Source organism: Grammomys surdaster, unplaced genomic scaffold, assembly GCF_004785775.1.
Source record: "Grammomys surdaster isolate TR1022 unplaced genomic scaffold, NIH_TR_1.0 171, whole genome shotgun sequence".
Lineage (NCBI taxonomy): Eukaryota > Metazoa > Chordata > Mammalia > Rodentia > Muridae > Grammomys > Grammomys surdaster.
The window spans coordinates 5503511-5518926 of NW_021604619.1; the positions used below are offsets into that span (position 1 = coordinate 5503511).

At 36.1% G+C, this 15416-nt stretch overlaps 1 non-coding gene across 1 annotated transcript; it reads left to right on the top strand.

The window, feature by feature from the left end:
* The first annotated feature begins 15081 nt into the window (after window positions 1–15081).
* Window positions 15082–15186, top strand: LOC114621065. Its single transcript, XR_003711388.1, has one exon. It is a non-coding gene; the product is annotated as a U6 spliceosomal RNA (small nuclear RNA).
* Window positions 15187–15416: the final 230 nt, after the last annotated feature.

The window sequence follows — 15416 nt, forward strand, 5'->3', positions numbered from 1 at the left end:
ATTATATCAGGAGAGAGTTGGCTTAAGAATAGCAAAACAACACTTGAATCAATACTAAATTACAATTTGCTAATAGTTGTATTTAAGTTCTTGATCAGCAAAGTATTTACACGGAAACATTATCTAAAACATGCTCAGTGCTGTCAAAGGAAGAAAGAAATGTTTCATTTGGAAGACTAGGGACTGCTTTCTTAGAATCAAGATGAATTGTATGTGTTCTTTCAAGCTCTTGACAAAGGCTTTCATGTTGTCAAAGAAAGCAAAATATTTGACAAGTCTAGATCTTACTTGTGAATTCTTTTAAAGACAAGTATATTTTCTAAGATATGCTCAAGTTTCAGGAAAATTGTGATTTTTTTTAAAAAAGATATTAAAGGTGTCTACAATGTTATTTCATAATACATAAGTCATATATTTTCAGGTTCAATCACTATCTCACATGAATTAAACTGACAAGATATTATAAAGGAAAGAAAAGATCAGAATGAAAATTCATGGACATATTTCCGTTGAGAACACTGTAAGCTTCCAGATTACCAAAATATTAATCACCCATTGAAGAGAATAAAAAATCATGACTGTTGATAAACTAAATTCTATGAACCCTTCTAAAGAGTCACACAGTTCACATAGAACTAAAACTAAATGGGATGAATGTAGAAGGTGTAGAAACTCAGTGTAATCTCTCCATTCATAAGACTGTTACAACAAGTATGCAAAAAAGGAGATTTGAAACATTTTTAATTAGTGAGATCACTTAAGACAGCTGTTCCTGTCCAAAAGAAAGACATGGACAAAAAAAATTGAACAGAGACTGAAGGAAAGGCCATCCAGAGACTGCCCCACCAAGGGGTCCATTCCAACTACAGACACCAACCCCTCACTGAATTGCCAATGACAAGAAGATCTTGGCTGGCAGGAGTGTGACATGGCTGTTCCCTGAGAGATTCTATTAGCATCTGACTAATACAGATGCAGATACTCACAGCCAACCATCAGAGTGAGCCTGGGAACCCCAATGGAAGAGTTAGGGAAGGACTAAAGGAGGTGAAGGAGATTGCAACTCCATAAGAAGAACAATGTCAACTAACTGGGCCACCCTGAGCTCCCAGGTTTCTAAGCCACCAACCAAAAAGTATACAAGGAGGGAGCCAGGGCTCCAGATAAATTTGTGTGTGTGTGTATGTGTGTGTGTGTGTGTGTGTGTGTGTATGAGTATGTGTATGTGTATGTGTATGTGTATGTGTATATGTAGCAGAGGATGGCCTTATCTGACATTGATTGGAGGAGAGGAAGGCTTGATGTCCCAGCGTAGGGGGAATCTAGAGGTGTGAGAGTTTGTGAATGAGTGGAGGAGCACCCTCATAGCAGCAAACAGGAGGTGGGGGAATAAGGTGTGAGGATTTAGGAGAGGTAACCAGGAAGGGAGATATCATTTGAAATGTAAATGAATAAAATGATTAATAAAAAAACAGCGGGAGTATATCTCAGATCTTTAGATCAAAATATATACCTTCATGCCTAAATGAATGCAAAGACCTTCCCTCAAACATTTTTATCTTTTATGGACATTAAGATAACTAAGATCTAACTGCTGATTCCTTTATGCCAATAAACGACCAAGGACATTGTGCTAACTCATGAACTTATTTCTGTATGATAATGACTATTTCAATAACTAAGTCTTTTCATGTTTATACTGCTAATTTGTAAAGATATATCTTTTAAGTTTTTGATGATATTTTATGATTGTTTTACCTTGATCTCAGTTGGATGCTATCTCCTTACTCTCTCTGTCTCTCTTTCTTTCTGTTTTGTCTCTCCATCATACTTGCCATCTTTCAACTTAAATGGCTTATCTACTAAATCTAGAAAGGTAAATCAAACAAAATAAATCAATCCTCACCTGAACACAAAAGGATGGTGTTTATTTCCACATCTACAACTTCTCCATTTATTTCTAAATGGATATATCCTAGCTACTAGATAGAAATTGTTTATTTGATTAACATTCATTGTAGAATTTTTATTGGTATATGTCCTGTTTTTCCGAAATGAAGCTGTCCCAGCACTTCTTTCAAGTGATTGAATCTCTCTTTTTTAGTCCATTTGGATACCTTTTTCCAGCCACCTTACCCAAAATTTCAGAGGCCAATCAGCATAGTCTCCTGCAGACCTCAACCTTTGGTGAACTTTCCATTCAACATCCGTATTAAAGTGCAGTCCAGCTTCTTTCTCTGACAAATGATTCTCATGGATGCTTATTGTGGGCTTATCTTTAGCACAGCTTTGCTGAAATTCATTTAATAGATTACCAAATATAAGGCCTAATTTCTTAATTTCTCTGTCCAATACTTGTAAGTGAAAGAACTGGGTTCAGCTTTATTTCCATTCTATGGGCATTTAAGAAATAAATTTATCTTATTTGCTTCTAATTTTACCATAAGTTTCCTGTCTGTGATTTGAATTTCCTACGAGATCCACACTAGTTAATTTTCTTGTTACTGTGATAAATACCCTGGGAAAAAGCTAGTTGGGAAGTAAAGGTTTTACTTTGGATTACAGTTCTGCAGTTTACAGTCCATAGTAGAGAAGACCTCATAATAGTAGCATTAGGCATGATGAACAGCCAGGAAGTAGACTGATCACATTGTACTCACACACAGGAAATAGAGGTCAAGTAAGGGGGGCTAAGGTATGTCAGGCAGTGCTTGCGCCTAGGGATCACGGGCTGACTGACCCGCCACAGCCGGGGTCGGGGTTGGCGGATGGTGTCAGCTCCAGGCCAGGCCAGCGGGGGTGGGCGAGCAGACTCCGTGGTCTGGGGCATGGAAGGAGCCGGCCAAGCTGGCCCAGGGCCTTCGGCAGGCGGTGGGGTGGGGCTCGTGCTCCACAACGGCCTCTGGTCGCCCGAAAACCCCAGAGGTGGGGGCAGTGATGAAGGAGAGCGCAACTGTGAACCAGGGCACAGCTCAAACACGGCTTTCAGTCGCACGGAGCGGGACCTCCGTCCCAGTCCCCAAAAGCGAGAAAGTGTTATCAGCTCTTTTAGTTCTCTCCTTCCGGTGGTAGCTCGTGAGAGCCTAGGGAAGAAAGGTGTTTCAGCCCCTTCAGTTCAGCTCGCTCTTCCCGCTGAGGAGAGAGGAGAGAGTTGTCCTTTGAAATGTGCGACTGGCCTGGCGAGGGATCGCGAAAGCACCTGACAGCAGGAGACCTTGCACCACACAGCAGTAGTCCTTTAATTTGAGCTCTGGAGTTATATATATATACAGTTTCAGGGAAAGAACAGGTAGCCCCTTTTGGTTTGGCTTGAGGGTTTGGGGATGCCTTATTTGCATGGAGGTGTTATCCTACGTGATAAGGGTCACGGGTCTCTTTGTGGGAAGCAGAAGCTAAGAGGGCCATATGGCGTGGGAAATCTGAAGCAACCTTCCTTCCTGCTGACCCTTTTCAGGCCGAGGTCTCCGGGGCTTCGAAGATTTCTACCAAGCTTTCTGGCTTTCTCATAGCCCACTACCCACAATGATATAAACCTCTAAGCTATGTATATAGACATAATTCTTCCAGCAAATTTCTATCTTCCAAACAGTGCTGTCACTTGGGGACCAAGTGGTCAAATAGGCCTATAAGTGCTACTCCTTTTTAAACCACAGCAAGATAGGAAGACAAAGGATACTTCAGAAAAATAAATCAAAACTACATTAATGCTCTTTGAAAATAAGAAATAAAATTTCTTAGATTTTTTTCTAAAATTTTTAATATATTGCATGAGCTGATCATCATTAGACTTACAGATTACTATAAAAGAGAGTGCTATAAGATAGGTTAATTTCTAACTTTGTAAAGTAAACTTCTATGAAGAAATTTGTTAAGTCTGGAGAAATACAGCAGCATAGACTTGCCATTGGGAATTAATTAGAATTTTGATTAAGATGACCCCCTCATGGGCAGCTTCTTTCCATCAAAAAAGAGGAGTAGGAAGCCTTCTAAGCATGCTAGGAGGGGAAGCATGCTAAGAAGAGCTTTGAGATTTACCAAGGAAGAAAAGAAAACATCAACAAAAGAATTTCAGGAAAGCGGGTTGAACACGGAACCAAGTTTAAGATCTATAGCTCTTTTTCTTCTGGTGTTCTTTTTTGGAGGGTGGTAAGGGTGAGGCAAAAATCACTTCCAAGAGATAAACCACAGAAAAGGTCAGCACTATGGACTTTACCCAATTCAAATAATTTTGCAGGAATTGTTGGGACAGTGATTCCTTTGATTGATGGGCAGGTCAATGATAAAGAAAAATTAGACTTTCTCACTCACTGTATTTGTGATGGAAGGATGGTGACTTGTGTCATCTTCAGAGAAAATTTAAATTTGAATGCCTACAAGGAAAAAATACAGCCTTATTTTGTCATGTCATAGTCCCTGGGTCAAGGAATGTCCATAAAGACAGTTATAGAGAGAAGAGAATGAAAAGAAATGGAGAAGATCAAGGTATAAAGGTATCAAAACCAAGACAAATGTCAGGAGCATACATTCAGCAAGAGGAATGCACATGAAAAAACACTCTTACTGTCTTCCAGAAACAGATCTCCTTAACTGACAATTCTGGAGGATGATAGCTCTGACTCTGTGGCTCACATATTGTCAGGAACTTTCTGTGTCTTCCTTGTATAGTCCCCAAAGCCTGAAGCTAGAGGTATACTTAGTGCCCACAATAAAATGACTAATACTTAGGAAAATTTGTAGATACTAATATCAGTACTAGTCTATATCTATCAAAGTACTAGAATAGCTTTCTACAATATCAAAATGACTGCAGCAACCCACAGCAAAATATGAATTATCCCAAGGATATAGTTGTGTAGCCTTATGAAAAATCGAGAATTTAACCATCCCATAGACTGCATCCCACAACATAAGGATCAGGGTAGACACACCCAAAACTAATACAGATATAGACCTTGTCTAATACAGAATCAGCAGCAGCCAAAGGACATACAGAGATCCAGAGGGAATCAAACCTAACACACACACAAAAAAAAATAATTGGCATTCTTCATTTAGTCTGGATCTGTAAGAAGCTGTTCTATACCTCATCATCTTTGTTTCTTCTTTGTCATTGTGTTCTTGTGATGCCTCCTGCTTGGCTCACCACTATATTTTGTTTAAAAAGAGTTTTATTTTGCTACATTAAAAAAAAGATTTGTGGTGTATTCCCATTAACTTTTTTTCATATTATATATTCTCATCATGGTCTTCTCTCTCACTCAGTTTCCTCCCAGATCTTCCCAAAAGTTTTAGTTTTCATCACTATACACATATTTGTCTATTTTTATACATTTTCTAGAATTAGCCATTATTTAATATTTTCACTATCTCTCTCTTTAGCTTTCTGTCTGTGTCTATTTTTCTCCTATTAGTTCATTTCCTTCCTCATTTCATCACACAGTCCCCCTCCCGCCCACCCTCCCACCCTCCCATTTTTCTATAATCTCCCATCCTACCTTCTTCTTTATGTGCCTACTTTACTTCTAAGGGGTTTTCTATCACTCTGTATAGTAGTATTCTGAGGTTATCTAATTTTAAATATGCTTTAATTTTTGTTTCATATCACCTTTCTTAAATATCTAATTTTGATTTTAAACTTTTTTATTATTGTAATATATTGAATTTTGTTCTTTTTCTATAATCTCTTACTTTTTTCTCCCTCTTGGCTCTTCTCCCAGGTTTTGTTTTTGTTTTTCTGAGTCTTTTGTCTCACTGAAGAATATCTAGAAACACCAAGGTATAAAGCAAGAGATATACCAATTGCAAAGAAAAGCATGAAAAACCTAGGCAATATGTCTTTTCCAACATGCCTTCTCTATAACTACTCAATTGAAAGTCACAGGAATATGACAAATTCTAAGCAGATATTTCAATGTTTCCTATAAAATGTTGTCAATTACATGAAATCATAATAAAGGAAGACAGATTGAATCTACAGCAACATACTGGGAAAGACAAAATGGAATAAAAATTCAGAAAGCAAATTAAGAATTCTGATGAAAAAACATAAAGCCTATATAAACACCAGACAGGGAAAATCAACTAAGTGGTAAGATTCAGAATCACCCTACAAAATCAATAACTTTTCTCTTTACTACTAATAAACAGGCCAAGAAAAAAATTACAGATATACTTTAATTTACAATAATTCCTCCATCTCCAGAAGGATGTCCTCACCCTCCTACTCTCATCCCAACAGGCCTCCCCAAGCCCGGGGGCCTCAAATCTCTCTTAAGTTAGGTGATTCTTCTCTCACTGAAGTCAGAGCAGGCAGTCCTCTGCTATATTATATTTGGGGCCTCATATCAATTGATGTATGTTGCCTGGTTGGTGACTCAGTGTCTGAGATATCTCGGAAGTCCACGTTAGTTGAGACTGCTGCTATTCGTATAGAGTAGCCCTTCTACTCAGCTTCTTCCAACCTTTCCCTAATTCAACTACAGGGGTCCCTGGCTTCTGTCCATTGGTTGGGTATAAGTATATGCATCTGAATCTTTCAGCTTCTTGTTGGGCCTCTTAGAGGGCAACCATGCTTAGCTCCTATTCTTAAGCACACCATAGTATTGGTAATAGTGTCAGGTCTTGAAGATTCCACTGAGATGGATCCCAAATTGGTCTAGTCACAGGACCTCCTTTCCCTCAGACTCTTCTCCATTTTTGTCCATGTAGTTCTTTAAGACAGGGACAATTATGGGTCAGAGTTTTTGACTCTGAGATGTCAACTCTATCCCTCCACTTGGTTCCCTGTCTTTCTACTGGAGATGCACTGTATAAGTTATCTTTCCTCACTGTTGGGTATTTTATCAAAGGTCCCGTCCTTTGAGTCCTTAGCACCTCTCACCTCCCAGGTCTCTGGTATATTCTAGAGGGTTCCCCTACCTCCTACTTCCCAAGGTTGTCTATTTCCATTCATTCTAATGGCTCTCAGGAATTAGGTCCTGCCCCACCTCCATAAAAGTGACTTAAAATATCTAAAAAATGCCTACCATACTTAAAAATTTGGAAAACACAAATAAGAACAACTTTGAAATTTCATTTTTTTCCCACTCAGAATGGCTAAGCTCAGTAGAATTGCTAATGTCAGTAATTGGAAATAATATAGGGGAATGGAAACCTTCATTGACTGTTGCTATGGTTACAAATGGGGGTAGACACTATGGAAATTAGTGTAAAGAATAGTTAAAAGCTAAAAATAAATGTAACCAATGATCCAGCTATACCAATCTTTGGCATATGCTTAAAGAACTCAACACCCAACCTCTCAAAAATTGATGAAGCCATACACGTTTGTGAGAGTTCACATCTTCAACCACAACTGTGATAGAGGCAGAGAACTGGAACTGGGGTGAGGTTACAAACTCTCAAGACCAATGCCCAAAGAACACTAACAATTAAAGAAAAGTATTTAGATATACTAGTCTATGTGGCTATTTTCTCAGTTAAACACCCATATATGTTATTCTCAATTCCTGAAAAGAGTATGGATGGAAAATTTATATGAAATTAATGTTACTGGTAGTTAAAATAATTGGTGAAATAATTTTTTCTATTTTTAAGAGAATGTTTAAATTGATATAGAATTGCAGCATGTTCCTCCCTTTTTTCCTCATCCAATTCCTCCCAAATATCTTCCCTTTAACCCTTACCTTGCTTCCCCACTCTCAAGTTGATAATCTGTTATATATATTACATTTTATTAAAATAATACAAATATATTGAAATATTATATTATATAATTTATATATTATTTCTCTATCTATATATTACATATTTTATATAATTATTATATTTATGTATATATTAGTTCATTTTATATTACTCAGGGGTGACCACACTCCACTGGAAAATGAAAAAGGCCTCATGCTTGGAAAAAATTAATTACATCATTTCCAGCAGTTATTACTTACCTATAATTCTTTGTCTTGGTGTGGAAGCACATAAAGTTTTCCTCTATTCATGCTAACATATTCATGGATATTGCCATTGCTCCAGCATTATTTATGGCACTATTTCTAGGAGGACTGTTTCACAGCAGACTTCCTGTTATTCTAGCTTTTACAGTATTCTCTCCTGATCTTCTAACAGGGTTTCTGAATTCATTGATATAGAATCAGTAAAGCAGATATATTAACTGGGGCTGATATTCCCGAGATCTGTTTATCTCTGTACTGCTACCAGTTGTGGGTATTTGGTAAAAGTCTTTATTTGCTTTAAAGAAAACCTTACTTTATGATGGGTGGTAGCAACACTTACTTGCAGATATTAGAACAAGATTTGTTATGTACCCAGGGGTTATACTGGCTTAGGAAAATAATAATAGTATATTCTTTGCAATATCCATGACCTTCATAGCCTCAGGAATTTGGATAGGTTCCAGTACCAAACTTTTTTTCTTTTTTACCTTTACATGCTTAATTCTAGTTAGATAACTGTTGTTACCACTAACATGTGAGTGCTATGTAACCCATTGTACCTTTATAACCATGCTGTCTCATAGGTGTTATTAATGGGAAAAATTACAGTTTAGTTGTTTCTTCCCCTTGGTGTCTTGCAGAATATATTCACTGAAGCCACACCACAGTGAAACACTCTCAAATCATATGCAGCTTAAATCATCTGAATGTCTTCTACAAAGTGTGCAGTGCAACCAACAGCTACATTTGTAGTCTACATTGTTTCATCCTAAAATGCAGTAAAATAATTTTCTACTCTGGTGAATATGAGCCAGTGCTAAATATATATTTATTTTACTACGTCAATCTATCTAGAGTAGAGTAGAGCTATGTACCATATACATGTCTTTTCCCATAGAGAATTTTGATGTGTGTGAATAAGCATAAATGATCAGAAAGGTACCACATTGGCTACCAAGATTGCTGGCCCACTTAGACCTATTTCATAATTAATTTGAGATCCTCGAGGTACAACAGAAACTTTATAAAACTCAACATATTTTATGTTAAGGTTACCAATTGTGATCTTTTTCTAAAATGTGAAACTGAATGAATATTTCATTAGACATTCTAAAAGAAGCTTTGGATAGCAGGCTATATGGCATATGCTATTTCCAAAGAAACAGTAATATAGGTGACATTGAGGCTCAGATGTTATAAAATATTCATGGCAATGTAAGTATCTATTAAGACGTGAGGCTCATAAAGCTTCTTGGAGTAGAAATGCATCCTCCATTCTCACACATACTATGCTCACAATGGAACCTTCACAGCAGGGCTGTCATTCTTTCTGGATAGCCCTTTGAAACATGGATTAAATTCTAAATATTTGTAAATGAATTTTCATTATAAGAGTCTGACACACTACATATATCAGGAAGTAATACTCTGAATAAAAAAACCTTTCCAATCTGAAATATCCTATGAACCTTTTTACATTCTCTCCCTACACACACACACACACACACACACACACACACACACACACACACTACAGTTGTTTTTATTCTATTACTTCCAGGTAATTTAAATATGGAAGTTTATATGTCTTGTATCATCTCTTGTTGGGATGTGCTGTTATTTCATGAGTCTGACCAAGTGGCCTCATGCTGTGTTGTCCATGAATGAAAAATGCAGTTCTAAGAAATGTTCAGTTTCTAAGTGTCATTTCATACAAAGATTTCAGATATTAAAATCAAGACTATTTCATAGTTTTTAAAATATTGTTTTTAAAAGTTAACAAAGAGTATATTGTATGCTTCACAGTATTTTGATATAAATATACCCACATTATAGACAGGTGAATCCAGATAACAAAATTTGTTACTACAGTGTTCAATTTTATTTGCATGAAATTAGAAATAGTTCCATTATACCCTGTTTGCATGTTTCAAGCAAATCATGAATGAAAAAGATTTACAGTCTTCCTGATATACAAACCAGAGTTTTGAAGCTTACTCATTGATTCTAAACATAATTATGTACCTTCTGTTTAGTATCTCCCCATATCACCATTTCTATACATTCCCCAAACACTTTCAACTACCACTTTTTCTTTCTGCATATTCAAATTTTTATCACAGTATATATTTTACTTCATTATGAAATGAAATGTGCATCATTGTCTTATCAATTTTACAAATGCAAAAATTAAGGATTATTAGCTTAGTATTCTTAAATTATTTCCAAAAAAGTTTACGTCTACTTTGATGGATATTTTTTGTGAATCACTGAGCTTAATTATAGTTGCCTAAAAAGCATGAGTGAGTGTATATTTACCCAAAGATTAGCACTTATTAGTGGATACACAGATGTGCAAGTGAAGGAAATGATATTTGTTGTAATAACTATTAGCTTTCTAAAGACCCTAGAGGGGCTCATGAGACCTTCAACTATGCCTAATTAATGAGGATGGGCCAATCTTGTGAAGGATCTTGCAGGATACACAATTACAAAAATTCAGGCGTGTAATACCCTTGTGGCATATAGAACATACTGTTCTAAAGCATTCATTCCTATCCCCTGGCTATTCAGTTTATTCAATATTGGTCTTTGAGATGTGACATAAGTCTTCATGGTGGTGATATAAATGCACCATATAGGGTTAATCATGACTCACACAAACACATACACACACACACACCACAATTATAAGAAAGGAAGAAAACAAAAGTAATCTATAGATATAATTCAATCCTAAAGACTTTTTAAAATGTTTTAACACAGTGCTTACTTAGAAAACAACTAATCACCAAGAAATTCTCAACTAAAATAGAATAGCAGATGATTATACTCTTAAATACAAAGTATTTCAAAAGGAAAGAGGAACAACAAAGTATTCTGTGTAGTATTTTATTAGTTACTGTGGGTAGCAGTAAAGAAAATGGAAAAAAAGGGGGATGTAGATAAATCATGCTGGTATTTAGTAACAAATATTAGCCTAAGAATGGTTAAATTCATAGATAAAAAGTAAAATGGTAGAAATAAAATCAATGATAAAGAGACATTAAAAGCTAAATTTGGAAGTTTGGTTAAAAGATAGTTGGAAAATAAGGTTTAAGATAAGTGCACAGGCAGTAGTTTACAATGTCATTCAACAAGAGGTTTTGGATTGAAGCCTGGTAATCAGGACATCCTGGATTCTTTGAGAGATATAACTGAATAGAGAATTTTGTAGCAAGGGAGCAAAACATAAAACATTAACACTGGACATGGAGAAGTTCTGTTACCTCATTTATTGAGTGAATAAAGAATAAATTAAATGGGTAACAAGAATGAGATTGAGGCTATCATGAGAGTGGGCCTACTCAAGGTTTGTTTATATAAATAAAGAAGGAAGTTAGACAACATGTATGCTTAGGGAAATGAGAAGAGTATATTATCTCCTCGGGCCCATAAGCTGATTTAAACACAACACAGTTTGTACATGCAATGAAACACTACATAAACATGGACAATTACTATAGTCTCCAAATAAACTAAATAAGTTAAATTTTGAAAGTCATAAACCTATCCTGATTTATATATATATATATATATATATATATATATATATGTATATATATATACATATATATATCAGAAATATGTACAGTGTTAGCTTACAATGCATTAATAAACATTTAAGTAACAATATTGCTGTCAATGCCTCATTACTTTTTTGGGCAAACAGTTGACAAATATCGATATGGTTGACTTTCCTTTCTCAGAAAGTACATGTTTAAGTAATCACCTTTTTTCTGTTTTTAAGAACAATAAAATGTTTCTTAGTCAGAGATTACTGGTATTCGTCTAAAACATTTGGACTATGAAACAGCTAATTTTCAATAAAAGGATAAATGTGTTCATTTATATGTTCTATACCATTTTCCCAATCAATTTTAGATAATATATCAATGTTTCTCTGGAATTTTAAATTTAACACCTCACACAGTATTAATTCACTATTGGTGTTAATTATTTACTACATGTTAAGTAGTTATGTCAGAATTATTGATTCTGGCCATTTTCTCTTAAATGTGAACTTTTTGAATGGAGAGGCGCAATTGCTTTTCTTTAATAAGGGATGTTTTAGAGTCTTTTAGTATGTATCCTTTGGGTCAGTGATGACATGAAAGAGAATGCCTTAGACTCAATGAGTACCTAACTTCATACCATCCTCTAAACCAGTTTACTGAAACTTGAATAACAGGGCTGGTGGATGACTCAAGAGGTGAAAGAGCTTTCTGAGGAGCCTGCCTGTCAGTCAATGAGGGATTCACTACTGAGGGAGTGAGGATGATTATAGGAAAGGCAGAAAGCAGATGTAGAAGACAGATATGGGAGGGCTGCTGGTGAATACCATGCCAGAAAGTAAGTGTATTTTCTCAATGTCTTTTAAAGGCAACCAATACAAAGCATGACCAATTCTGGGAATATAAATAATGACCATAAATGCTTATGTGACAAGTTTATGGTACACAACATCTGTTTGACTATGGCCATTTTCTTCAGGGTAGGATAGTCTCTCAAGGACATATGTGTAAGTGGAGGAACTTGGCAGGGTATAACACATGTTTTAATTAAAAACAAAAACGGATATTTGACAGAGTCATTCATGATTAATCATAAGCATGATGTCAGCAAAATTTCACTCTGGAAGTGCTCCCCACATCTCTCTCTTTTTAATCTTCATAAATCAAAGCTGTCTTAGCTATTGGTGCAGAAAGACTGTGCCTATCTTAGGAGTCCCTTCAAAACGTATGGACCTTACCTGTCATTGGTACATGAATCCTAGCATTCATGCCCTGTCTTAGATTGATTCACTTCTGAGAGAATTTCACCTATCTCTTTTACCTATAAGAGGCACTTTATCAGTCACACAGCAGAAAGTTGTGCCTGTCTTAAGTTGCCATCCAAAAGAGCTCTTATCCATCATTGGCACATGATGCCAATGGTTGAGAAGGTTTTCAAGATAATCTTACCCATCATTGAATAACAACTTCTGCTAAGGAAGACATTGTAGCTTGAATTTATGTAACTCTGTTTTGATATCTGAGAAATCTCTGATGATTTCACTCAAAAGAACATGTAATAGACATGCTATAAAGTGCTTGCTCATGGGAGCGTGATATGGCTGCTTCCTGAGAGGCTCAGCTAGAGCCTGACAAATACAGAGGTGGGTGCTAGCAGCCAACCATTGGACTTATCACGACCTCCCTGATGGAGGAGTTGGAGAAGGGACTAAGGGAGCTGAGGTAGATTGCAGCCCCATGGGGTAAGCAACAGTATCAACCTGCCAGAACCCTCAGAGTTCCTGGGGACTGGACCACCAACTGAAGAATACACATGGAGGAACCCATGGCTCCAGCTGTATATGACACAGAGGATGGCCTTTTAGATATCAGTGAAAAGATTGGTCCTTGGGTGTGATGAAGTTCAAAGCCCCAATGTATGAGAATGCCAGAGCTGGAAGGTAACAGTGGGTAGGTGAGTGAGGAAGCATCCTCATAGAGGCAGGGGAAGAGAGGGATACGAAAGGAAGTTTCCAGAGGGAAGACCTGGAAAGAGGATAACATTTGAAATGTAAATAAAAAAATATCCAATAAAAGACAGAACAACAACAAAAGGCTTGTAAAGCCAAGTCCTGCTATGCCAAATAAGAGAAATGTAAATAAAGACCATGAAGGAAAAATGGCCTGTAACTTTTTCAGAATATCATTTGTATTGCTAACAGCATCAAAAATAAAAAAAAAATAAGACTTTGTATTTCTTAAACTTACAGCCTCCTTATGCATGGCAAACAAATCTAAAGAAGCATTAGCATTATGAGTATCTTAAAGGTGTATTTTTATTTTGGTAAAATTATGCTGACTCTTTATACATTTTTGGAGTTATACAAATCCATAGATATCAAGCATGACATTTCAAATTGCTTCTGACTTTATTCCTTGTACCTCATCTCCCATGATCTGCACTATATCATATAATGTATCAATTCTTTGTTCTAGCAGTCTATTCAAATCCCATTGTATGCTGAGAGCATTGGTCACATTTCCAGCAGAATGATTAACAAAATTAGGTGTTTGGTATCTCTTATGTAAAAGCTAATGCAGAAATAGTAGCACTGGCTCTAAGTATTATGAAAGCAACAACACCCTCAATGATCAGCCCAAGCATACTTTTGCTCCTTGTCAGAACATGATCAAATTCTTCCAATGTTTGTAAGCCCTTTTCAGGATACCAGTGTTCAGACAAATTTACAGGAATCATAATAAAAGCTGGTTGATATTCAACTATTACAGACCATCATATAGTGCAGAAACACAATTGGAGAAAAAACAATTACACCAAAAATCATTGAACCATTACATTTAATGTATAATTTATTTTTAATATGGAATGAACAGAAGGCTGTTTTGAGGGCAAGAGCCTAATCAATCATACCAACTTATGTGAAATGTCTACATTTTATAGTCCTAAAAAGCATTTATTATCAAAAGCTATCACCAATGTGGTTCACTGAGGCAAGGTCCATCACAAAGCAGCTATAAAATTTGGCCACATCATCTACATGGTGCTTGTTTTTGTGGTGTATAGAATGTAAGACTAAAGAGATTATGGATTATTACTTCTTGGCTTTAGAATGTCATGGCTGCTAGGCAGTATGAAGCACTAGACTTCAGGAATGCACGTCTAGAATAGGCAGGAGAATCAGAAGATATATTCCATGAAGTAGTGAGAGTAAAACAAGGTGTTTAGTGACTATTCCAAGATATTGGAGATGCTATGGCCATAAGATATGTGCAGAGGTGTGGTCCATATAGAGAGTGGAGTCAGCACACAGAAAGGTACATATTGCAGGCAGCACAACTGAAAATAAAAAGGCATCTAAGTCTTTGAAATTAAAGTCCCAAAAGTTGCACATGGATTTAAAGGAGTTGACAATTTCCTGCTGGGTTTTAATCTTGTTGTGGTCCAGTATCTTCTCACTATACCCCAATTTCTGCCTTTTGAAATGTTAATGTATGTTATGTACCATAGTTATATTAAAAGTTTTTATTATTTGTTTTTATTTTTCTGGTGTTACAATAAAAAAACTTTGCTGATTGCTTGCCTTGCCAATATAAGTACTAAAATTGGAACAACACAGAGAAGAATGTCCTGACTCTTGTGCAAGAATAATACACAAATTTATGAGTCATTTGCTAATTTTAAGTAACAATTTATATCAATCACATTCCAGTATAGGCCCCATTCTCATGTGTAGGTTGCCAACATAAACGAAATTTAATATGATTTTTGTTCCTGGTGGTATAATTTGTTTGTTTTGTTGGTGTGTGTGTGTGTGTGTGTGTGTATTTGTACATGATCTATTTGTTTATTTGGTTTAGTTTTGTTTGTTTTTTGTTTGTTTACTTTAAATTTTTTCTGAGACAGAAATAA